This window comes from Apium graveolens, chromosome 11 (assembly GCF_009905375.1).
Source record: "Apium graveolens cultivar Ventura chromosome 11, ASM990537v1, whole genome shotgun sequence".
In the NCBI taxonomy this organism is placed as follows: Eukaryota; Viridiplantae; Streptophyta; class Magnoliopsida; order Apiales; family Apiaceae; genus Apium; species Apium graveolens.
The window spans coordinates 185,990,358-186,016,473 of NC_133657.1; the positions used below are offsets into that span (position 1 = coordinate 185,990,358).

The 26,116-nt window shown below is 39.7% G+C and overlaps 1 pseudogene; it reads left to right on the top strand.

The window, feature by feature from the left end:
* On the top strand, positions 1–25,111 carry LOC141696260 (putative methionine--tRNA ligase; annotated as a pseudogene).
* Positions 25,112–26,116: the final 1,005 nt, after the last annotated feature.

The following is a 26,116-nucleotide window of genomic DNA, read 5'->3' on the forward strand; positions in this document are numbered from 1 at the left end:
ATGCGATCCAAATCGGAGAAGCAAGTGTTTATTGGTCTTATTGACCGCCTACATGTATGACTGTATTGATGCTGACAGCTTCTGACATGAAATGCTAAAAGTATCTTCTTATACCGACTTGCACTGGGATTTCCATTTATTGTACTGATGTGAAGGGGTTAATCTTGAAATTGAACTCGCTAATCTTTATCTGACCATCAGTAATGAATCGACCTAATATCATTGATATATCTGGTGATATCAACTACATTAAAGAACCACGATTACTCAAGGAGACAATAAAATTATGGAGCACTAAAATATACGACGAGTACAATATAATAAGGAACACTCGATTAGTATTAACTATATATTTATTTACACCGTATATGTGTTTAGATGTAGAGAAATTTACGAGTCTGATAATTATCCATCTACTTGTGTATATATCATAGCTATTAGATTTGTTAATCTCTTCAGGTGATGTTTCCATCAACACTTCTTGGAACTGGTGAAAATTGGACCCTAATGAAAACCATCAGTGTCACAGAGTACCTGAACTATGAAGCACGTTAGTAATCTGAGTATGCAGATTATGATAGAATAAAGACACGATCAGTCAATAACTACTGTTGGTTTACAATTTAAAATTTACTATCTTTGCCACTATTTTGGCATTTTTATATGCTGAAAGATACTAACATTCATGTAGAAGTGCAGAGATATTAGTTGCTAGCATCTCCAACCGTACAGAATCCTTAACTAAAATTCATTAATACATACTATAAATAAAAAATATAGAGATTATGTACAAAAACCATCTCTAATGGGTACATTTGCCAACCTTTTGATATTAGCTATATTTGTTGAATTACTATAGACCTGTTAAAAATTTGTAAAAAAATTATAATCATTTATACCATATTAAAGTGATATATTCTATCTATAACAACATAAAATTTTAATAACATACTATTTTTAAAATATAGCTAACCAATATAGCCAAAACTATCGAAATACCATCGAAGCACATTGTCTTACGGATTCAACAAATCTTACATATTATCCTACAGATCCAATTTAACCAACCAATTATAAGTAACACCATTGGAGAGCTCTGGTAGACCAGGCTCCAGATAAATTAGCTGATACCCTTGTGTTTTTAGATTTCATCATTTTTAAACGGTTTTCTGATATTAGGTGTCAGACTCATAATGTACATGGGCGGATTTGCAAGCAAACTTAAATACTGAATTGTTAAATAATCTTGGAAATTTCATTAATCATGTCTTAAGCTTTATTGCGAAAGAGCAAGTTTAGTCATCTACTTTCTGGGAGCTTAAGTTGTTAATACAAACAGTTAAAGGTAATAGACAATTACAGAGGCCAAGTCCTTTACTTCTTTCCTACATTTGGATCATTAAGTACAGTATATACAAAAATGAATACAAAAAAATTTAACAGTTGATATGTCATGTATTTACTTGCATCAGTCCCATCACACCCTTGAACAATGTTTGGATGCTTGATCTATTATGGATTGTCATGTAAACTCCATCTATTTATGCACCCGAACACTATTTTATTGTCATAAAGATTTTGAGTATTTTTTGTTTTACTTGTTTGTTAGAATACATGACATTAACAACGATGCACGAATGCAATAGTGATGGGTGATGGGGACTGAATTAGGGTTTTGGGGATGACTTCACTAACGAAGAAAACAAATAACACAAGTTATAACTCAAAATTTGCCCATTACAAAATAGCTAATCAGTATATATAATAAACCTATTACCTATCTAATACTGTTACGCCTAGATTCCTTCGGGTGTTTGAACAGGTTTTGGCTGACTTGAAGGTGGCTTCGGCCAGTACCTGAAAGTGAAGAGAATGCGAGAGTTTGTACCCCCGATTCACCTCCGGTGTGAGAGTAAGAATCTGGTTGTAAAGGGGAGGTAAATACTACAAGAAAAGCAGATTGTTTGTGAGAATCTGTGTGTATTTGACTTACTTTTCCAGAGGTTTTATACCAAACCTCACCATAATTGCTGCTTACGTTACTCCTCATTATGGAGGAAGTGAAAAGGGGGCGTTATGCTTCCTCTGTGTTCCAACGGTCCTGATGGAGAGAAGGCTTTGGCCCATGACTCTCCGCAGGCCTTCGTCCTATGGGCCTGGTGGGCCTTCGGCCCAATAGCGAGGTTGTCGACGGTCTTTAGTTCAGAAGGCCTTATTGGGCCTATTACTAACATGTCCCTGTCGTTCGGACATTCCTTCGGGCTGTCAAAAGGACATCTGGTCAGGCCCATATCGGGGCGAAGAAACCCTAGGGCGACCTCTTCAGTTTCGTCTTGATGGTCGCTCGGGCACGTGGCACGTCCCTGGGAACTGGTGGAGCATTAACGTGACAGTTGTTGGCACGTCGTTTCATGGTCCAATCTTAGCCGTCGAATTTCAACCGTTTTAATCTTGGATGTTGATTTTAAAAACCCCCAAACGTCGCCTTTCCAAATTCATTTTGGGCGCCTATATAAAGCTTATTTGTGCCTTTTCTTTTACCTTTACCACTTCCATTTTCTTTACACAGCAACAAACTCCGGCGAGCTTTTCCAATCACGGGCAACATCAACTCCGTTTTTCCAGATCACCCCATTACAGTCCAGGAATATCTTCAAATTAGTAAGTTTCTTTTTGTTTCGAGCATTACTTTTATTTGTATGCGAGTTTTTGGAGTTTACTAGGCTTTGCATGCGGCACTTGTGGCACTGGTTTTAGGGGGTGTGACTGGGTTTCGAACGTATTTAGTTGTATGTTTTGGGGATTTCCAGTTGCTGGGGTATTTCTGGGTAGGTAATAGGAATTTGTTTGGGTTTTATCAGTTTGAGGGGCCCTACGGGTTTAAAGATGGCATCGAAGGCATTTTATGGCCAAGAACGTCCTTCGGAGTTTCTTGGCTTTTAGAACGTCTTCCGGGAGCCGACCCAGGGTGTAAACATGTATCCCGGAGTGTTAGAGATGTTTGCGAAGGATTCTTTGTGGGCAAGAACATCCTTCGGGTTGGCTTGTCCCAGGAACATCTTTCGGAAGCCGTCTCCGGGCCTTTTGTTCATTCATTCGGTCCTGGTACATGTACTCGGTTTTTATCTTTTTTTCTTTTGTCGGCTAATCCGAGTACATGGACTAATGTCTCTCTGTTTCCGAATACAGGGACATGGACCGAGCGAACCGCCCTCCAGATTCCTGGGACCCTTTGTCGAAAGCTTGGCAGGGACGTCTTCTATACGCCCAGAACGAACGGGGCGGGCCCTCTTTGGTTCGGCCGCAGACTACCTGGCGGATAACAATCGATCGGAGCTGTCGAAGGGGCGTGTGGTTCAGATGTAAAATGATTTCTCCGTCCCTCGGGGGTTTTGTTGGTTGTATTTTCCGAAGAAGGACGAAAAAATCTACGATACTCCGGGGGTGCCGGAGGGATATGGAGGCTGCGCCGTGGGGGTCTTGGAGGTGGCCTTTAAATGTGGCTTAAGGATGCCCCCGCTGAAGTTGATAAAGCACCTTTTCTTCCAGATGGGCATCGCCCTTGGACAGATGGACCCAAATGGGTTCATCAATATTAACTGCTTCCAGAACAGATGCCTCCACGCCAGGATCGCACCCAACATTCGTCTGTTCTGGTATCATTATGACTTTCGAAAGAACCCAAAGAGTCCCGGTTTTTACACCATCGCTCGGCGAGCAGGGCGAGCTGATTGGACGGCGATCAACTCAAGCAACAAGACCACTCACACTCATTGGTGTTATGTGAATGGTCCGCGGTTGGCTGTCATGTCATTTTGGCGCGATGTGAATGCCTCGCTGCTCCTTATGCCGAGCCTGACCATGGAGGAGAAGGAGAATTACGCGGCGTTGGTGGACGTCCATGTGAAGAAGTTGGGTCCCAAAGAGTTTCGGGACAAAGACTGGGTCTTCGGCTTGTGGCGGTGGGGATAACAAAACTTCTTCCTTCGTTCTTTCTTTTATTAGTTTTGTTCCATCACCTGTATAATTGTTTGTCCTTTTTATGCATTCTGTTATATATGCTTGGGCTGACTTGCATCCTGCTTACATTTCAGTGTCTTTAAGAGAGGCCTTGATAGAGAGGAAGAAGGCCAAGGCGGCCGAGTGGAGGGCTGCCGAGGAGGCGGTGAAGAAGTGGGCCACCGAACAGAGGGCTACGTCGGATCCCTCGGAGGAGACGGAGGAGAGGGCTCAGACCGAGAGGGCTTCGCCACCCCGCCAGTCTCGTGCGGCTTCTGAGACCGAGGAAGGGGACGACCTGGAGTATATGGGAGAGGGGAACCCTTCAAAGCGGACCCGGAGCCGGGAGGGGGTCGTGCAGTCCTATCTCCCAGGGTGGAGTGTGCTGACGTCCGACCATATTGTATACCCGTCCCGACAATCCACTAAGGAGGTTGCTTCGGACTTATGCCATGGCCTCCAGCTTCCAATCAATCTTCCGACCTTCGCTTCGGCTTCTGCTACCGAGGCCTGCATGGAGCTTCTATCCTTCTTGTCCCTGGTATATACTTTATTTTTACTTGTTCTATCATTCGGTAGGTTTCTTTCTCTTTCGTATGACATTTTGCTTTGTGTTTTCGCAGGCTGCTCCTTGGGCTGTTGCCGTGGAGGATAAGGTCAGGGACATGGAGGCTCGGATGGCCGAGGTGAGGGAGCTGGAGAGGAAGGCCACAGTGGCTGAGGAGGAGCTCGGGAGGGTGAAGACCCAGAAAGAGGAGCTGGACGGGCAGGCCACCCAGCTGAAGGAGGACAAGTCCCGGCTGGAAAATGACTTGGAGAAGGTGAACCGGAGGATCTCCCACCGGAACGTCCAGCTGAAGAGGTCCCGCAAGGAGCTTCGAAAGAAGCAGAAGCAGCTGGACCAGACGGAGGAGCGTTGCTTTCAGTTTGGCGCTGACTATGTCCTGGAGAATGCCCATGGCCTGAACTGGGACTATAAGCAGTTGCTGGATGATAGCTTGGAGGATCATATCGGTCGGCCAGCAGTTGAAGCCCCTCATGTCTCCTCCAGCGAAGACGAAGAGCTCTTGGATGAAGACCCTCAGGCCTAAGCTTTCAGCACTGAGGTGGTTGACATGACTGAAGATGATCTTGTTGCAAAGTTTGCCATTGGTGTTTCCATGGTCGTACCCAACTCTTGCAGCGGCTTTCTTCGTTCATCTTCTTGACTTGTAATTTTATTTTTTGTAATCGATACTCCAGCCTTCGAGGTTTTGTAACTTAACTAGCCTTCGGGCTTTTATATTTTAATGCATCTTTCATCTTTCTTCAGCATTGTTTCTTTTATTTCAACCGTGTATTTTATTCGTCAACGATTTTAATAGAATGAATTGTATCTTCGGCTTCATTTGCCTTAACAATTTTAACAAAATGAATCGCCTCTTCGGCCTTATCAATTTGCCTTAACAATTTTAGTAAAATGAATTGCATCTTCGGCTTTTACTTTAGCAATCTTAATAAAATGAATCACATCTTCGGCTTTTGCCTTAACGATTTTAATAAAATGAATTGCATCTTCGGCTTTTGCCTTAGCAATCTTAATAAAATGAATCACATCTTTGGCTTTTGCCTTAACGATTTTAATAAAATGAATCGCATCTTCGGCTTTTGCCTTAGCAATTTTAATAATGCCTTGCCCCCTATGGCCCCAAGGGTTAAAGACCGAAGGTGACTTCGGGCTGTTAATGATTTAAGTTACTGCTCTTGGGCGAAGGAACAGGGATGCTAATCATTCGGTGATTGCCCCTTGATCAGCATGTCATTGTTCGTTCGGTCAATAAGAAGTTTCGGGTGGTCTTCTTCGGGATTTCCCCTGGTCCAGGCCGTCTTCATTCTGTATTTGTTTGTAAATACAATCGTGATTGAGGCTGAATGATCATGTCCTTTTCTAAGATTGCCCCTGGACAGGGTTTACTTCGGACCTCTTTGATATCACACTAACAAGGGAAGGGCGAAGGATACGGGCTTATCTTAGGATTACCCCTTAAGGCTCTTCGTTAGTCCTTTCTATGTGCAAATCAAATCATAGTAGTGTAGTGAAGGATGTTTGAGTTTTGTGGGACTGCCCCTTATGTTACATGCTTCATTAACAAATTGGACAAGGGCGGCGGCCGGAGAGTTTATCGTCTTCAGGATCGCCTTTAGATAATACTCACGCGGCCGCAACTTTGGTAATAAAGAAATGTGATAAAATGCGTCTTTATTTATAACCGAGCTGCTTACATTCCTCATATTAAATTCAAGTACAAACTTTAAATTTTAAAGAAATTTCTTACTGATAAAACTTTCGAAGGCGACAGGCGTGCCAGGTGTTCTTGATTGCTTCGCCTGCTAGGGTTTTAAGCTTATATGTTCCTGGGTGAACGACCTCAGTCACCTTGTAAGGTCCTTCCCAGTTAGGCTGAAGCTTTCCTTGTTTGGTGGGCATAGAAGCTGCCAGTTCTCTCAGGTCTAAATCTCCCACTCCGAACGACCTCTTCTTGATGTTGGAGTCATAGTGCTGAGCAGCCTGCAACAAGTATTTCATATTCCTTTGATAAGCAGCTTCCCTTTCTTCCTCCAGCAAATCCACATTCGCTTTCAGCCCAAAATCGTTGGTTCCCGTATTGTAGACCTCGGTTCGGTGTGACTCCAATCCTGCTTCGGCTGGGACCAGAGCTTCGGTTCCATAGGCCATCCTGAAAGGAGTCTCTCCTGTTGAAGTCCTAGGGGTCGTTTGATAGGCCCATAAGATCAAAGGGAGTTCTTCTGATCATCTTCCTTTAGCCTTGCCCAGCCTTTTCTTTATTCCTCGAAAGATCACTTTGTTTGCCGCCTCGATTGCCCCATTTCCTTGTGGGTGGGCGACCGAGCTAAATTTTTGTTCTATTCCGAAGTGGTGCAGAAACTTGCGGAACTTGTTTCCAATAAACTGTGTCCCATTGTCCGAGATGCAGGTCTTCGGAATGCCAAACCGAAGAATGATATGTTCTAAGAAGAACTTTTTTGCGGCTTCCTCAGTTATGGCCGACAGAGGACGGGCTTCGACCCACTTGGTCATGTAATCAATGGCGATTATGCAGTATTTCGCTTGCTTCGTACTAGTTGGGAGAATGCCAAATATGTCTATGGCCCAGACGGCAAATAGAATGGGACTTAATACTGAAGTCATCTCTTATGGGGGCTGCTTGGGGACTGTGGCGAAGAGTTGGCACTGGACATACTTGTTGGCATATTCGATGGCGTTGGCCTTCAGGGTTGGCCAGAAGAATCCCTGGCGAAGGATCTTGAAGGGGAGGGACCAACCGGCCAGATGCTCACCGCAAATTCCCTCGTGTACAGCCTCTAGGACTTGGCGTTGTTCTTCGGGGTTCAGGCACCGTAGGAGGGGTTGGCTGACGGATCGCCGATACATTCGCCCATTAATGATTGTGTAGCTCGACGCTCTGTACTTTATTTTCAGTGCTTCCCTTCGGTCCGGAGGTAAGATACCCTTCTCCAGGAAGCTTCTTCTGGGTGTCATCCAGTCGTACTCATGGTGTATCTCTAAATATTTTTTTTTCTCAATTTAAGACGTCTTGGACTCGGTGAGGTAGATGGAACCAGCTAGGTTCTGTGTCTCAGCTGAGGCTAGCCTTGACAAGGCGTCTGCTCGCCCGTTGTTCTCCCTGTCAATTTGACTAAGCTCAAAAGTATCAAATGACAGGGAAGAATCCTTTACCTTGGTGGCGTAAGCTTTCGTTCGGGGGTCTCTCTGCTCATATTCTCCCGAAAAGTGCTTTACGACCAGCATGGAGTCGCTAAAGGCTCTTACGTGCTTTGCTTCTAGGCTGCGGGCCAGTTCCATCCCCACGAGCAGCACTTCATACTCGGCTTCATTATTTGTCAGAGGGAAAGTGAACCTTATAGCCTGGCAGATCTTGAAACCTTCAGGGTTGGAGAGAATTAACCCGGCCCCACACCTTTTGCCAGCTACAGAGCCATCCACAAAAAGCTTCCATTTCTCGGGTGTTCGAATGAGTCGTTCATCGGGGGTGAGGTCTTGGGGGCCCGTGAACGTACATTCTACCACAAAATCAGCTAGAGCCTGGGCCTTGATTGATGTCCTGGGGACATACTCCAGGTCAAATTCTCCCAGTTCGGTGGACCAAGCTACTAGCCTCCCCGATGCTTCGGGCCTAGTTAAAATCTTCTTCAAGAGTTGACTGGTGACAACTTGGATCGTTCGGCTTTGAAAGTAGTGTCACAATTTTTGGGAGGCCATGACCAACCCATATGCGAATTTTTTGGCATTGGGATATCTTGTTTCGGCGTCCTTGAGGACGTGGGATACGTAGAACACGGGGTGTTGATTTCCTTCATGATTTTTCATAAGCACTGCCCCTAGAGTTCTGTCGGATACGGCAAGGTAGAGTTGGAGGGTTTCTCTTGGATTGGGGTGCATCAGGAGCGGTGCCTTAGTCAAATACTCTTTCACTTCCTCAAACGCCTTTTGACAGTCGGGCCCCCATTCAAAATTCTTCGTCCCTTTTAATACGGCAAAGAAAGGAAGAGCCTTTTCTGCCGACCGAGAGATAAAGCGCTGAAGGGCTGCGAGTCGGCCAGTTAGCTTTTGGATGTCTCGGATATATTGGGGGCTCCATATTAATAACTGCTTCGATCTTTTTGGGATTCGCCTCTATCCCCCGGGCGCTGACCATATAACCGAGGAATTTACCACTACAGACTCCGAAGGTACATTTGTTCGGATTAATCCTCATGTTATTCTTCCTTATCGTTTCGAAGCATTCCCTTAAGTCTTCGGCATGATCCGGAAACTGTGACTTTACAATCATGTCATCAACATATGCTTCCATGTTCCTACCAATCTGCTGTTTGAAGACTTTGTTTACCATTCATTGGAATGTGGCTCCAGCGTTCTTCAGTCCGAAGGGCATTTTAATATAAGCATAAGTTCCCTTCGGAGTTATGAATGCTGTCTTGGGCACATCCTTGTCATTTATAGCAATTTGATGATAACCAAAAAAAGCATCCAAAAAACTAAGTACCTCATATCCTTCCATAGCGTCTATCAATTGGTCGATGCTGGGCAAGGGGTAGTGATCCTTCGGACATGCTTTATTGAGGTCCGTATAGTCGACACTGTAAGTCATATGTCATAGCCTATTTGTATATTTGAGGATTCAACTCAACTCAAATAAGAATGTAATAAGTAAATAGTGGATCTACCGTCAGAGAGATCTCGTAAAGTAACATCTGTCAGAGGATTCGGAAATAAGGTTCATCTACATACTTGAGGAGTTAATTCACTGGAAGAAGTTCAAGAAATTGATCAAGCCTCAGTGATATAAATCAAGATCGTGGATTTAATCAAGTGACAGAGATCTCGTCAGAGTATCATTAATTACAAGGATTTAATCTGAAAAAAATCAAAGTGTCAAAGTCAAGACATGAAGAAACGTCACGGAAGTTAGTCACTCATGAACCAGACAGTACATCGAGTGTCAACATTGAAGTGGTGGAATTGATTCATATATTTCAGTGATTTTCAGAAGATATACAGAAGAATAGATGTTACTCAAGATTAGTATTAATTCTCTATTAATTAATTAAGTCATATAATTTAATTAAGAAAATAAATTATATCTGCAAAAGATTAATTTATTTGATTAATTAAATTAATTGATTAATTAATTCTGAATTAATATTAAGAATTTTCAGAATTTAAATTGGTTTAAAAATCTGTTTTAATTCAACAAGACAACTGATTGTATTAGTATGACAATCGGTATGACAATCAATAGTCATACCGAAAGTCATGCTAATTCAGTTGATTGTCTTACCAGAATTATTATTAGATTAAAATCACTTATTAATTCAGCAAAAACAATCTGTTTGAACTACTATGACAATCGGTATGACAATTGATTGTCATACCGAAAGTCTTGCTAGTTCATTCTGATTGTCTTGCCAGTTCTAAACAATAGTCCTACCGATAGTCTTGCTGAGCCAAAGAGATTGTCATGCCAGTTCATTCTATTCGGCTGTTGGATTAAATAGAAGCAGAAGTCATTCATTCATAATTCAATCATCCAACAAACAGAAGTCAAGAACACAGCAAAAAGAAAAAGAAGCAGAACAATATTACATTCTTCTCTGCAATACTTCAAGATCAATTTCTAGATTGTAAAGTTAAATTCAATCAACTAGAAATCTTTATCTTGTTCTTGTGTAACAATCTAGCGGATCAAAATCCCTAGAACTTAATCTCAAATCGTGTTTAGCATTTGATTCTAATTATTGCAAAAATAAAAAAAGTTCATGTCGAATTTATTCTAAATTTGTGATAATTAATTTGAGATTAATTCCTTGTAATCAATACAGTTGTTGTAACACCTTTCAAGTTTAATAATATTCTTATTTAACTTGAATTTTGTTTCATATTTTTTATTCCGCATTTATAGATTATTTGGTGTTGTTTGTATTCAACCCCCCCTTCTACAAACACATTGGGACCTAACAATTGGTATCAGAGCCTTCTGATTAACGAACAAATCAAGATCCTGGACTTTTGTGATTTTTCAACTCCTTGAATTTTTATTCATTCAAAAATTCATAATGACTTCACAAAAAGTTGGAACCGTTAAAATTCCACAATTTGATAAAGAGAATTATATTATGTGGAAGAAGAAGATGCTCTTGTTTTTACAAGTGGCAAATCCCAAATATTCAAACTTGTTGAAGAAGGGGATAAAAACTCCGATGGTTATTGAACCAGAGGTGATAGTAGATGATGTTGTGATCACCAAAGCCAGAACCTATCCTAAAGATCCTGAAGATTTTACTCCTGATGAAAAGGAAGAAGCCTCCTTGGATGCCAGCCTTCAATTAATTTTAATTGATTCCCTTGATCCCTTGATGAACAGACATGTGATGAACTGTAAAAATTCCAAACACATGTGGGAAGCTATTGAGGTGATCAATGAATGTACAGAGGAAGTTAGGGAGAACAAGTTGGAGATCCTAACCTCTGAGTATGAACATTTCAAATCAAATCTAGGAGAAGGAATTACTGAAGTGTTTGAGAGGTACAATGCGTTGATCAACAACCTGAACATCAATGGAAAATTTTATTCAATCAGGGAGGTCAACAAAAAGTTCCTTTTAACACTGCCAACTCATCTTGAACATAGAATCACTGCCATTAGAGAAGCTAGAGATCTGAGTGAGATTTCTTTGGACAGGCTCTATGGAGTGTTAAAAACCTATGAGTTGGAGCAGATTCAACAGAAGGAAGTCTACAGGAAGGATAGAATGGTCAGCACATCTACTGCACTTCTAGCTGAAGGTCAACAACAACAGCAATCTCAACAATTGGAGAGAATGGTACAGTGTTCCAAGGCTGAGGAAAATATGTTAGTAGCAGAATATGATCCTCCTACTACAAATCAATCAAGTGATGATTTTTATTCCTTGGAAGAGCTGGAACAATTGGAAGATGAGTCAGTGGCCCAAATTGTCAAGAGATTCTCCCATGTCAGATTCAAGAGCAATCCCAAGCTTAAGTACAAGTCCAACTACAACAAATTCCAGAAAGGTGGATCTTCATCCTCTAACACCAGCAGTGGTGGATACAAAACAGGGATGGTTGATCGGAGCACCATTAGATGCTATAACTGCAATGAGTTGGGACACTTTGCCACAGAATGTAGGAAGCCAAAGCAAGTAAGAAAGAACTCCGAAAGGGCTTATCTGGCAAAGGGAAGAAGCTGGGATGATACTGACAGTGAAGATAAAGAAGAAGAAAATCTTGCTCTTATGGCTATTAATGGAAAAGCTTCATCGTCAAGAATAGAGGTAAAACTTTCTGATGCTGAAATGGTTTATCATCTAAGAGGCAACTTAGATAATGCACGTCGTGATAATGAACTGTTAAGTTTACAGATCAAAGACCTTGAGAAAGAGGTCAATGAATTAAGACTTGTGCATATTAATCAAGACAAATTAAAAGAACAATTATCTTTTCTAGAGAATAGAGTTGACTGTTACAGAAAACTCAAAACTATTCTCAAAGACAAGATCACCGGTCTTGAGACTAAGGTTAGAGCCTACTTCAATTCTTGTTCGAAGGCTAAAGAGTTCTACAGTAAGCAAGTTGTTAATCAAACATCTGGAATAGGTTATGATTACAATGTTGCTATTAGAGAATTAGGCATAAACTCCCCTCCTCGTGTCTGTGCTAAAGGGAGGGAAGTACCACATGTGCTTAAGGGTGTTGATGAACCCCTCTATAAACCATCAATTGCTGAACCATTTGATGCGACCTCTTCTGTTATTCAGGAAGAAATACGTGCTGAAGATCATGCTAATGAGAAGGTTGTTTCCAAGTCAAGTGTGTCGAAAGTTCCAGTCAAAGTTGTGAAAGCAACTGAGACTAACTCAGACACACATGAGTTGGATAACAAAAATGCCATGTCTGCCATGCATAAATTGCCTGCTATTAATCACTCTCATAAAGCATGTGGTGTTTCTAATTGTATGTCTTGTGCTTTTAATATGATGTATGCTTATTTTAATGGTAAGCATGTTTCTAATGATAAGACTACTCCTCGTCAGCATGTGAATAACAAGAAGCATGATAGGTCTAAGACTGCTAGTCCTTCTAAAGCTAGAAAGGAGACATTTATGCCTAAGCTTAAACAGAAATTTGTTAAGGCTGTTTACAAGGTCAAATGTTCAGTCATTGAGAAAGTTGAGGCAATTAAAATTAAAAATGTTGTTTTGCCTGACAAAGGACAGTTCTACAAGTATGTCGGGCCCAACCAAGTTTGGGTTCCGAAGAAGGGTTAATCCATTTGTGTTGCAGGGCATTAAAATAAGTGAAACCGGGAGTGTGGATTCTTGACAGTGGATCATCAAGACATATGACCGGAGATAGAGCCCTGCTATCAAATGTGGATTGAGAAAGCTGGCCCCCTGGTTACCTTTGGAGATAACAGCAAAGGTGTATCTGAGGGATATGGTTGTTTGCAAGCTGGTAATGTTATCCTGAACTTGTAAATAGTTTCTATATTTTTGCAATATTTATATAAGTTTTTATTTGTATTTTCTGTAATTGTAAATATTGTATGATATATGAAATTGAATGCTGATATCTTGTTGATAGATATTTGGTATTTAATTCATTGATATTTGTTTTTATTATTATTATTTGTATTGTATTATTTTATTTTATTTTTATTTTATTTTATTTTAAATTTTATGCAACATAACAATTAGTATCTAAAGTACTTGACAAGTATCGGTCAATGATATCTTGTTAACATTATGTTGCAGATATTTGTAAGCTTTTGACATGAATGAGAATTACTTAGACTTTACCCTAAGTGATCAATATTTTATCAAAAACTCATTCATATTGAAAAAAAAATCAAACTTCTTTCTACATTAGTGATTTCTTATTTCATGTAAAATCTTTTGAAATCACTATTGTAAATCATTTTCTCTCTATTACCATATGTTCTGTGTTACAGGTTCAGTCTCCAATGACTTTCTTTCATTGACAGTCATGAGGTTGAAAACCCACAACGTCTATCCCAGACTGTAAAGACAAACACAAAAACAGAACCAACCAACACTCTCTTACCACTAAATGTAGTATGAATGAGCGTGAGGGAGATAGTGCCTTAAGTGCACCACATAAGGAAGGTTCTGTAGTCAACCCAGTAGCTCTGTCTCCTACATAGATGAGTAGTATTTAAATCGAGACAACTGCTAACCCCCATACATCTTCTCAAAAAGATGTAATGGTTGAAAAGGCACAAAAACAGTTACTAGATTCATTCTCTCAAAAGGGTGCGTCTATTGAAATTTGCCTGTCGGCCAAGGTATCCTATGTAGTGTCACCACCTCAAATATAAACAATTCTTAATGCACAAGGAAAGGTTACACACACAAAGGATGAGTTGACGGAAATAAGAGTTTCGACCATTTTAAGGTCATATTCGATTGTTCAAGGTTCGTTAATGGACCAATTGCCTTTATAGGTGTTAGGAGAGGATACTGATCCAAAAGCCATATGTTAGTGGTCAGTGTCTACCTCCTCAGGCTTAAATCCCCTGGATGCATCTGCGAATAGTGGATCTGACATAGGCGCAGATTGGCAACTTGTTGACAATGATTCAGATATTACCTGATGAGTCACAAGGAAATGTCTTCACAGACATTAGAAGGGAACTTTGATATTTATGCTAAATTCGTTGGATCATTGTTTACCTTCCCAGAATTCAAATCTGGAACCCTAAAAGGGAAACTAGCAACTTGTAAATTATGACTCAGATTCATCTGACGAGTTTAACAAGGATGGGGATTTGCGAACTCCCATTGCACCACCTGTGACCTCCTTAAGGATGGCTAAGGTGATTTTCCTTGCAGGTACAGCTGGATTATGGAACTGTGAGAGAAGAGTGATACACTTGTGAGAATGAGTGTAAACACGAGTGGAGAGAAGAGTGAAACACATGTGAGGTACACTAAACAGAATCACACACTCACAGTGAGGAAAAAAAAGAAACTTCTTGTTATTTCTTTTCCAACCAAGTGAAATATGAGAACTCCTTCAGACGACGGCATACATTCCTTCTTTAAGGGGGAGATAAAAGCTTAAGTAATAGTTTGGAGGATTCCTCAACTAAGGGGGAGAAGTAGCAGGGAGGAAGAAAAAGATCCTACATATGTACACTACACCACACCATGTTGTTTGTAACTACGGATCCTATTGTACGGGAGAGGTGGTAAATACAAGGTGATTTTCTAATAAGGGAAGAAGCTGTTTTCTAAAAGGGGAGTACCATTGGTTTTATCTGCGGATCCTATTGTACGGGAGAGGTGGTAAACGAAGGTGATCTTCTTTAATCAGTTGATTCTCATAGGGGGAGAAGCAAGACAGATATGCGCTTCTCAACAGGAAATGTGGTTGTACAAATGAAAATGAAACTACTTGAAGATATGTTCAGTCTAGAGGAACGTCTACTTGGAATCTGGAAAATGTTAAATCTAGTCCAGAACTTTTATACTATTTACTTTGCATTTCTTTTTATATCTTTTTCTTATTTGTTAGTTGAGTTATCCTCTAGGTATTTGTGTGTTATTGTCTAACAAACAAATAGGGGGAGATTGTAAGTCATATGTCATAGCCTATTTGTATATTCGAGGATTCAACTCAACTTAAATAAGAATGTAATAAGTAAATAGTGGATCTACCGTCAGAGAGATCTCGCAAAGTAACATCTGTCAGAGGATTCAGAAACAAGGTTCATCTACAGACTTGAGGAGTTAATTCACTAGAAGAAGTTCAAGAAATTGATCAAGCCTCAGTGATATAAATCAAGATCATGGATTTAATCAAGTGACAGAGATCTCGTCAGAGTATCATTAATTACAAGGATTTAATCTAAAGAAAATCAAAGTGTCAAAGTCAAGACATGAAGAAACGTCACGGAAGTTAGTCACTCATGAACCAGACAGTACATCGAGTGTCAACATTGAAGTGGTGGAATTGACTCATATATTTCAGTGATTTTCAGAAGATATACAGAAGAATAGATGCTGCTCAAGATTAGTATTAATTCTCTATTAATTAATTAAGTCATATAATTTAATTAAGAAAATAAATTATATCTGCAAAAGATTAATTTATTTGATTAATTAATTCTGAATTAATATTAAGAATTTTCAGAATTTAAATTGGTTTAAAAATCTGTTTTAATTCAACAAGACAACTGATTGTATTAGTATGACAATCGGTATGACAATCAATAGTCATACCGAAAGTCATGCTAATTCAGTTGATTGTCTTACCAAAATTATTATTAGATTAAAATCACTTATTAATTCAGCAAAAACAATCTGTTTGAACTACTATGACAATCGGTATGACAATTGATTGTCATACTGAAAGTCTTGCTAGTTCATTCTGATTGTCTTTCCAGTTCTAAACAATAGTCCTACCGATAGTCTTGCTGAGCCAAAGAGATTGTCATGCCAGTTCATTCTATTCGGCTGTTGGATTAAATAGAAGCAGAAGTCATTCATTCATAATTCAATCATCCAACAAACAGAAGTCAAGAACACAGCAAAAAGAAAAAGAAGCAGAACAATATTACATTCTTCTCTGCAAAACTTCAAGATCAATTTCTAGATTGTAAAGTTAAATTCATTCAACTAGAAATCTTTATCTTGTTCTTGTGTAACAATCTAGCGGATCAAAATCCCTAGAACTTAATCTCAAATCGCGTTTAGCATTTGATTCTAATTATTGCAAAAATAGAAAAAGTTCATGTCGAATTTATTCTAAATTTGTGATAATTAATTTGAGATTAATTCCTTGTAATCGATACAGTTGTTGTAACACCTTTCAAGTTTAATAATATTCTTATTTAACTTGAATTTTGTTTCATATTTTTTATTCCACATTTATCGATTATTTGGTGTTGTTTGTATTCAACCCCCCCTTTTACAAACACATTGGGACCTAACAGACACACATCCTCCACTTCCCATTTGACTTCTTGACAACCACCACATTGGTAAGCTAATCGGGATATTCAATTTATTCGATGAATTTAGCTTCCAACAATTTTTCTACTTCGGCCTCTATGACCTTCTGTCGTTCGACTGCGAATGTCCTCTTCTTCTGCTTCACCGGTTTGGCCTCGGGCTGCATATTGAAGCAGTGCTTTGCCGTCTTGGGATCCAAGCTGGGCATATCCTCCGGCCCCCAGGAGAACACATCATGGTATTGCTGAAGGACAGCTATCACTTTGGTCTTCAGATCTGCCCCCATATTTTTCCCAATCCGAACCATCTTTCATTAATGGCCTGCATACAACTCCACTTCTTCGGTTTCGGCTGCGGGTTCGGCTATCGGGCTCGGGAGATCCGCCCCAAATTTCTCCAACTCAATGTTTAATGTTTCTCGGCTTCCACTGGACTCGGATTCAGCCCGCTTTCTCTTTCCAGTTCCGTCCGGCCCCTCATATTCCTGATCCTTCTCGAGATCCTCCAGCATTATGATTCGGGCGGTTTTCTGATCGCCTCTCATTTCTCCCACCCCTTTCTCAGTTGGGAACTTGAGATTAAGATGGGGTATAGACTTCACCGCTTCAAAGGTCAACAAGAATGGCCTGCCAAATATTGCATTGTACGGGCTTTCGATCAGAACTACGTAGAACTTCACTGGCTTCTCGACAGTATATGATAATTTTCCTAGGAGGACTAATAGAGTAATTGTTCCTTCAAACTGAATGGGATGTCCTCCAATGGCGTAAATGGGAGCCTCATTGCAGGGCTCTAACTGCTCTCCGGCCAAGTTCATCTTGCAATAGGTTTTGTGGAACAGTATGTTGGCCGAGCTTCCGGTATCTACCATTACCTTCCATATCTTATTCTGCCCGATGATAGGATTTATAATAAGAGGGTCCTCGTGTGGGCGAATGACATCCTCATAGTCTTCTGTGCTGAAGGTCATGGGCATATGTGGCTTCGCCTGACCGAAATGATTTAGATTGTATACTTGTCGGGCATATTTCTTCTTGGTTGTCTTACTGTCTTTTTCCAGGATGCTGCACCCAGATATAGTTTTTACTTCGCCCCTAATTCTATCCCTTCGCTCCGGCTCCTCGGCCTCTATCTCCTTCTCCTGGTTATCCTTCGGCCCCAGCCTATCTCTTAGATCTCGGACGAACTGATTAAGCTCGTCGTCTTTGATCATACGCTCGATGAGCTTTTTGAGGTGATAGCACTCATCGGTGTTATGCCCCTTGTCCCTGTGATAGTCGCAGTATTTATCAGGGTTCTTCTTGTGGTTTGGGACCTTCATTTTGGCCAAACGGACGAATCCGGGTTTGCCCTTAATATCATGGAGAATCTTGGAGATTGGTGCATTCAAAGGGGTGAATACGGCCGAATATTTATCTCGTCGTCGTTCGGCCTCGCGATCCATTTCTTTTCTTCCTTCTTTCCTACTATCCCTTCGGTCAGCGCCTGATCTTGAGCCTTCGTATCTATCGACTCGCTTCGATCGATCGTCCCTTCTGGAATCCTTATACCCCCCAATGCTTTCCATTTTTCGGCAAATGTTCTCGCCTCTCACATATATATCATTCGGGGATTTTCGGGGGAAAATCGTAAAGAGATGAGCGAAGCTTTTTACCTTTATAGGGGTCCAGCCCCGCCATTAGGAAGCCCATTGCTTTGACCTTGTCAAGATTAGTAACCATTTCAGCTTCTTCCTTAAACCGAGCGAGATAGTCCCCCAGCTCTTCGTTCGCCCTTTGTCTGCAGTGGACTAGGGCTTCAGTATCCTTCGCCTTTCGACACAGGTGTGAGTAGTACTTCAAAAACTTCCTTTTCAACTGCTTGTAGGATCCAATGGACCTGGGCTTGAGGGACTTGTACCACATCGAAGTCGACCCTTTGAGATAGGTCTTAAACATTTTGCGTAACATGATATCATTGTTACCCATCCCAACCATCAGGAGTTCGTACTTTTTGCAGTGGTCCTCAGGGTCTCCTTTTCCACTGAACTCGCTCATCTTAGGAAATTGCCTCTCTTCGCCCGGAGGGGGTTGATATTGCTCAATCTCTTGTGTCACGACCGGTTCTCTATCGGCCCTCCTATCGCCGAACAGGGCATTCTCTAGGCGATTGAGCCTGAGGCGGGATCCATCGGGCTCCTCGTCTGAATCAGAAGAAAAGGGTTATTTGGTTCTTTTCCTTCGGGGATGCGAATCAGAGTCAGACTCATCTTCTTCGTCATGCACCCGACGTTCTCTTCTATCCTTGTTCGTTCTGTCATGATCATTGGCCTGCATCGATTCCCGCAAAGCTCGTTCTTGCAACTCAATCTCCTCTCTTTGCAGCTGCAGAGCCTTCAGTCGGAGTGCATCAACTTCTTTTTTCTTCGCTCGCACTTCCGCTTCTTTGTCAGCTTCAGCCGTTACCTGAAAGTGAAGAGAATGCGAGGGTTTGTACCCCCGATTCACCTCCGGTGTGAGAGTAAGAATCTGGTTATAAAGGTGAGGTAAATACTACAAGAAAAGTAGAGTGTTTTAGAGAATTTGTCATGTTCTCGTTATCTCAGCTTGTAAATCTCGTAGTTCCCACAGACGGCGCCAAATGTTACGCCCAGATTCCTTCGGGTGTTTGAACAGGTTTCGGTTGACTTGAAGGTGGCTTCGGCCGGTACCTGAAAGTGAAGAGAATGCGAGAGTTTGTAGCCCCGATTCACCTCCGGTGTGAGAGTAAGAATCTGGTTGTAAAGGGGAGGTAAATACTACAAGAAAAGCAGAGTGTTTGTGAGAATCGGTGTGTGTTTGTCTTACTTTTCCAGGGGTTTTATATCAACATCACCATAATTGCTGCTTACGTTACTCCTCATTATGGAGGGAATGAAAGGGGGGCGTTATGCTTCATCTGTGTTCCAACGGTCCTGAAAGAGAGGAGGCTTTGGCCCATGACTCTCCGCGGGCCTTCGTCCTAAGGGCCTGGTGGGCCTTCGGCCCAATAGCGAGGTTGTCGACGGTCTTTAGTTCAGAAGGCCTTATTGGGCCTATTGCTAACAAATACTTTCCTTACTAATACATGATTCTGAAAGATATAGAATTTCTACTTGTTGGACCTCCAAAGCCTATAATATTGTTTCCAAACCGTTTCTTTGGGATTCTTCCTCTTTTTTATGGGTTGTCCTACATCAAATAGCATCGAGACAGTCTTTAGGTAACTGTACTAAAGTCCGTTAGATACTAACTAGGAATAGTCACATTTGATGGGCTAATACTGTCTTCGTATCCGTCCTTCAAAGGGAGTGCACATACCCCGTCAAAACCTTAAGGTGGTAGAGGAAGGTTCGAATAAGATCTTATACTCTTTAAGACTCCCCCTCAGTCGTTTTATATTAACTAAATGGGGGTGGGAGGACTCGAAGCCGAGTCCCTCCCTAAACCGAGCTCTGATACCATGTTAAGTAACCAGTCGCTCTACAATTTTAAGGTGGTAGAGGAAGACCCGAACAAGATCTTATACTCTTTAACATGTTGCATCTCCGGTAACATTTTGTAATTTTGATGGAAAATCTGCACTGACAGCTTCAGGATATGGCTTCATCATCCCTGATGCACCAGGTGTGGGATCTCACCTTCTTACAAAAAATTGGGTGATAAAGTTGGTAACTATGCGGAACAGTATATTGAAGCTATGGGGAAATTATTGATACCGCTGCTCTGTTATTTCTTTCGATGCTACACCTTGTAGGTTGCTCTTTGTTCATGTAGGAATAACCTTGTAAATTGTAATTCGACTCAGATTAAGCTAAAGCAGGGGTTGAAGCTTGCAAAGAGCATTTCTGTTGAGGGAAATGCATACCTTCAAGTAAGAAACAAATAAAAATCTAGAGCACTCTGTTATTTTTACAATAAACATAATGAACCACAATCACATAGCATCTAACTTTTGCCATTAGTGGACTTTGTCATAATATTAGTCAATCAGCCATATGGCTGTCCTTTAGTATCTGCTGAAAATCATGCTTCATGTAAATTTAATGCAGGAATCTCAATTCTGGAAGCTTTACAAGGAAGACAGGGCTTCCTGTTCTATAGTTATGAAAACTGCCGCAGGACTGGTCTATCTGTTTGCTTGCCTCTTATAACCTTTTATTCCATCCATTTCTATTGAGGTATATTAGGTGGTATAAACTTATGCATTATATTTCTCGAAAGTGATACAGTTTGTCCATGAGATAATGCTATTTGTTCTCACTGCCAGGTACTTAAACAGCTCAACATGCTTCCTTAAACACAAATTTCACTTACAGATGAACATGGAGATATTGACAGGTCTAAAAGACCATGGGAGTTCTTACCTGCTGGTCACAAAATTGGGACTCCTGTTCCAATGTTCAAGGAACTGGTACATATTCTGCGTTTATTTGTTTTTTCACTTGTCAATTTGGTTGAATTTGGACAGAAATTTGCTTGATATTCTTATTGTTCAGTCAGACAAGGATGTGGAGTTATTTAGGAAAACGTTTGCTGTAAGCCAAGCCGATAGGATTGTGAAGGCGGAGGCTGAAGCAAAGCAAATTGCTGAACTTAAAAAGGCGCAAGTATAAGTTTACATTTTGAAAGATTTAGCGAGCAACATGATTCTTTCAAAACGAAATATAGATCATCTGTTCATTCGTTCTTAATTTTTTTTTTTCATTTTGAAATATCTTTTAAAAGCTATGCTTGCCTGAGATTATTCTAAAAAATTACAATCTTTTTCAATGGACCGTGCAATCATTTAATATAGGTTCAGAAGCATCATCCCGATTGACGCACGCTCAATAACACCTTGATGACTTCTTTTATATATTTGAACAGATGGAAATGTAAGGAAAGAACGATTTAAAAAATCCTCGTCTTAAAAATAAAACCCAAGAGCACAGCTGAACAAGAAATTTCCATAAGTAGACTTGATATCCATGTGTTGGCCTCATCAAAAAGGTTCAGAAGCATCCTGATGCCGACTCTTTATACGTGGAAGAAATTGACGTGGGTGAGGGTCAACCTCGAACGGTCGTGAGCGGTCTTGTCAAGTATATTCCTCTTGAAGAAATTCAGGTCTAGTTTCCAGCATGACTGTCATACTCATCTGATCAAACGGACGTATAGATATATATAATTCACTCTGTCATATAGTCATGCTATTTTGTATTTGAATTTCAGTTGAGATGATTTTTTTTTCTAGAATCGGAAGGTCTGTGTTATTTGCAACTTGAAGCCTGCAATTATGCGGGGTATTAAATCATATGCCATGGTGCTTGCTGTTTCGAATGACAATCATACTAAGGTGAATCCTGTCTACAGTTTAGGGTCAAGCATAGGAAGAAATGATTTATTTTCCTTTCATCGTTTACCTGGAAATTTCCTTTCATAATGATTTTACTATCTTAATCATAAAATTCAGAATACATAAATCTGTTTTATAGGCTAATACATTGGGATAACTACTTATAAAAGACAGCCCCACGATAATTTTCAATAACTCTCTCTACTACTTATTCATCCTAATCTTTGGAACTAATTCTACTTATCTTACCAAGAATAAATAATTAAAAAAACAATTTAAAATAAATTAAACAACTTAAACCTATTTTTCTAACAGAATCTTTTAGTAACATTAGAGAACATATTACTTCTAGCAATTTGTTTCCAGAGTGTTAGTAGAACAAAATTTAAAATTTGATGTGTTCCATGTTGGAAGAAAGAATCTCACTCAAACTCACACAAGACAATTTAGGAGAAGAAATTTATTACTTGAAAAGTTACTTGATTACAAATGACTTGGTACAAGGCTTTATATAGGACTCCATGTAAAGATCTAGATAACTCTTAGACTCCAATAGACATCACTTGACAAAGATACATGTATCTAGAGATTACATGTACCTACACCAATACATTGAACATAGAAAAATACTAATACATGTACCAAGATTATTCTAGAGACTCCCACACAATTCTATTATTTTAATAGTCAAAAATATATTATTTATTTTTAACACCCCCCTTAATTTTGAATATCCCAAGTAGACTTCGAAATTTGTTGAAGGCGTCACTTTTGAGAGGCTTTGTAAATATGTCACTAATTTGATCTTGGGACTTCACATAATTCAACTCCACTTCACGCCTTTCGATGCATTCCCGAATAAAGTGATATTTTGTATCAATATGCTTGCTCCATTCATGAAACACCGGATTTTGGCCAAAGCTATTGCCGACTTGTTATCAACCAATACTTCTGTGGACTCATTTTGTGGCATGTGGAGCTCTTCCAAAACTCTCCTTAGCCATATAGCTTGACAAACACAAGAACACGCCGCCACATACTCCGCCTCACAAGTGGACAGGGTAACAATGGGTTGTTTCTTTGAACTCCATGAAAAAGATGTGTCACCAATAAAGAATACATATCCGATGGTACTCTTTCGATCAATAATGTCACCGGCCCAATCACTATCACAATAACCAACAAGTTTGAACTCATTTGAGTAATGATACAACAATCCATAATCCATTGTGCCTTTGAGATAACGAAGAATTCTCTTGGCCGCCTTCATGTGTGTTGTTGTTGGAGCCTCCATATAGCGACTAATAAGTCCAACACTATAGAGTATGTCGGGGCTCGTGCATGTCAAATATCTCAAACTTCCCACAAGACTTTTGAAATATGTAGGATCCACCTTCTCACATTCTTCAAATTTCGATAACTTCGTTCCACATTCAATGGGGGTGCTTACGGCTTGACAATTTTCCATCTTGAATTTCTTCAAAATCTCTCTTGTATAGCTTCCTTGTGATATTAGTATTCCATCATCCATTTGCTTTACTTCAATGCCAAGATAATATGACATAAGCCCAATACCGGTCATCTCAAATTCTCTTATCATGCCTTGTTTAAATTTCTCAAACATACTTGGACTATCCCGTGAATATTAAATCATCCACATACAAGCACGCAAGAAGAAATTCTCCATTTTTAGCAACCTTGGCATATATAACATGTTCATGAGGACACTTGTAAAATCCTTGAGCTTGAAAGTATTTGTCAAGTCTACTATTCCAAGCCCTCGGCGCTTGTTTCAATCCGTACAAGGCCTTCTTTAACTTTAACACTTTTCCTTCTTATCCTTTTACGATGTATCCCAATGGTTGCTCCACATACACGGTTTCTTCAAGAACACCATTCAAGAAAGCGGACTTCACATCCATTTGATGAATTTTCCAGCCATTTTGAGCCGCTAATGAGATGATTAGCCTTATAGTCTCCATTCTTGCAACCGGGGCAAAAACTTCGTCATAATCAACTCCATGTCTTTGATTGTAGCCTTTGGCCACCAATCTTGCCTTATATTTTTCCACCTTACCTTGGGCATTCTTCTTCACCTTATAAATCCACTTTACACCAATAGCTTTTTGTCCTTTTGGAAGTGTTGTTAACTCCCATGTGTCATTCTTTTTTATAGACTCAATTTCGTCGTCCATTGCTTTCTTCCACCTTTCATCTTGCACGGCTTCTTTGAAGCTTGTTGGTTTGGTTTCCGCTAGAAGAAAGAATTTCACTCAAACTCACACAAGACAATTTAGGAGAAGAAATGTATTACTTGAAAAATTACTTGATTACAAATGACTTGGTACAAGGCTTTACATAGGACTCTATAGAAAGATTTAGATAACTCTTAGACTCCAATAGACATCACTTGACCAAGATACATGTATCTAGAGATTACATGTACCTATACCAATACATTGAACATAGGAAAATACTAATAGATGTACCAAGATTATTCTAGAGACTCCCGTACAATTCTATTATTTTAATAGTCAAAAATATATTATTTATTTTTAACATTCCACTCCATTACTGCCTTTGGCTGGTAGGTGCATTAAGAAAATGCATGAGAATATTACTATGTTGTTGTGCATTAGTTCTGGTATCTGAGGGAATTTGTGTAGTGCGCGACTTGTAATTGGTGTCATGATTCTATTATTCAGGTTGAGTTGGTCGATCCACCACCACAATCTGCTCCTGTTGGGGAAAGAGTGACTTTCTCTGGCCTTGAAGGCAACCCTGTTGATGTTCTTAACCCTAAGAAAAAGGTCTGGGAAACCATTCAGCCCGATTTACACACTACCAAGGAACTGATTGCCTGCTACAAAAAAGATCTGCCTTTTAGTACATCAGTTGGAGTTTGCAAAGTCAAATCAATTTCTGTAGGATCAATTCAATAGAGAGGTCTTGGATTACTGGAGCTTCCAGGCCTGAAAATGTTGGTAAAGTTATACTATTAACCTGACCAGTCTTTAGTTGTGCCTAATTGTTTGCCTACAGCATTCTTCTTCTGTTTTTTTCCATCTGTTCGCTGTGTACTTAGCTGTAGAAAATTTATACGCAAATAGATTTAATTGGCGTCGAAGGCTTAAATGATATAGGTTTTTTTTACAAATCTTTTGTGTTTGTGAGATGTTACACATAATTAAGAAAAATAGTGTGTAGCTAGACTTTATTGTATACTACTTTTTACGCACGCTTCATGCCAACACCTATGTTTTACATGTGCTGTCGTTCTATGTCTATATATGTTGAGGCAACTGTTCTATCTAAATTCAAGATCATTGATCATGATTATATGGTAGATAAACACTTTTTTTATGTTTGTTACGAGTAGAATGGTAGTAGTAGTTTAGAAACACAAGTTTCAATGTCCATCACATGAAATGTGCTCTTTTCTTCCTTTCTTTTTACATAAAGGACAAATTTCAGATCTATTAATGTTTACTACTAATTATATTAGTGACTGAGCCAATGAGAGGGGTAATAAACTCAGCTAATATGAAAATTTTAGTAATTTTTTTAATAATCATGATTTTATTTTAAAAAATCTTAATAAATTTTAGTTTAAATCCTGGCTAGCCACTAAAAATTATCAAAGTTTAATTTTAATTTTTTAACCCTTACATTTTATGATCCGGTTTCTGTTGTATAAACTTATTTTCCCATGGTTGAACTATGGAAACGATATTTAAAAATTTCAGTAGACATATAAGTATATAACGTAGCTCTTCTTTAAGCAAAAAAAACATAAAAAACTGAATAATATTAATTTCGAGCGCTAGAACAGTCTGTTCTTAGGGAAGCACCGTGTGCAATTTTTGCCGATTGCTGTGATGTGTGCAAAGTAATGGTTGATGGCTTGATGCATATAATTAATTAATACGGTTAGATTTTAGACCCCTTAGACAAGGTAAGAAAAGTCTGATGCAATTTAAAATATTCTCTTTTTTTTTATTTAAAACATTATACTAAAGATTTTCAACAATGTATTATAAATAACTATTTTTGTTCATTTATATTATATTAATTATTAATGTTAAATATTTTCTTATTAGCCTTACATAGAAACCAAATAGATAAAAAATAACTGTGTATTGTGTATTAAGCTAGTAAAATTTTAAAAGACCACTCACTTGAGTTGATCCAGAGTAACTTAATAGCC